The sequence below is a fragment of the Camellia sinensis genome, chromosome 10, assembly GCF_055761805.1.
Source record: "Camellia sinensis isolate YWXY chromosome 10, ASM5576180v1, whole genome shotgun sequence".
Taxonomy (NCBI): domain Eukaryota; kingdom Viridiplantae; phylum Streptophyta; class Magnoliopsida; order Ericales; family Theaceae; genus Camellia; species Camellia sinensis.
This window is the reverse complement of record NC_138970.1, coordinates 30,649,955-30,651,471: the sequence shown is the minus strand read 5'-3', so window position 1 is coordinate 30,651,471 and position 1,517 is coordinate 30,649,955.

Below are 1,517 nucleotides of genomic sequence, written 5' to 3'. Positions count from 1 at the left end.
ACCATTTGAAAATTTAATATTTATGAATAAATTTAATATTTTCAAATGCTCCAAGCATTTTTCACATTTACAAGTTATGAATAAATTTATGTAATTTAAAAATTTTATACTTTATTGAAACTTTTAGCATTATAAAATCAATAATTAAGTTTTGTCAAATATGCCATAAATGTAATTATCAACCTATTTTTGAAACAAAATTTTCTCATTCACTGTTTTGGCGAAAATTTATGTAGGAAAACTATCCACATGTTACTGCAGTATGTTCATGGTCATTATTAAGCTTATGTAACTGAGGCCCTAAAATTATTTTGAAAAAGATTTGTATAGTAGTTATAGCATGGATAATGGTAGGTTCTGTTGAATTGTTTATCATATTTAATGACACATAATTTTAAATCTTAAAATATAAATATGTATATATATATATGTATTTAAAAATCATAAATTATGGAATAATTAGAGTTTTTTTATGATTATAATTAGCTTTTAGTGAATTGCTTCCATATTAGTGGCACACAAATTTATAATTTTAAAATAACTGAGCACATTTTTCTTTTAGAAGTCATCATGTATGGAATAATTAGAGTGTAATTGTTATAGTTAAATTACAGTTAACCAATAGAGTTTTTTGAAATAAAAATTAACTGCATTTAGTGAATTACTTACATATATAGTATCACACAACTTTAAATTTTGAAATAGCTGAGTATACTTTCCTTTTACAAATCGTAATTTATGGAATAATTAGAGTTTTTTTGTTATGACTAAATAAGAGTTTTATTGTTATGATCTAGTATTTCACTTGTACAGGCTTTATGGCATATCTACCTGAGGAAGTCCCACTTCTCATTCATCCACATCGGGCCGACAATATATGGGAGCATCCAGTATGCAATAACGTTTGTTGGACTTTACGCTTACAATTAAAATGCCCTTCATTTTGTTCTATCTTACGTGATAATGCTATTATTTAAACTAGTCATTCTGTTATGCAGGAGGAGGCACGTACAACATTGACATGTCGCCGGGCAGATTCTGGCCTGTGGGAGCATCTGTTGGACCATAGAGTCCTGCAGTATATACTACGCGCAGGATTTTATGGTGTCTACCGTATCAGTCATATTAGACTGGACCACCCACTCATCACTGCTCTGGCCAAGAGGTGTCGCACGGAGACTCATACATTCCATTTTCCGATCAGAGAGGCCACGATCAGATTGCAGGATGTATCTGTCCTATATGGTCTACGGATTGACAGCCGAGCAGTTATTGGTATTGACCCACCATTTACAAAGGACTAGTGGATAGCTCTATGTGGTGAGCTATTGGGAGTAGCACCTACACCTAAAGACTTACAGGCAGGTAGACTAAGGGTGAAGTGGCTGGCCAAGCATTTTGGTCTTCTTCCAGAGTAGGCGGCAGATAAGTTGGTACGGCAGCATGCCCGAGCATATATTTTGTGGCTTATTTGGGGGGTACTTCTCCCCGATAAGTCATAGAACCTGCTCAATCTT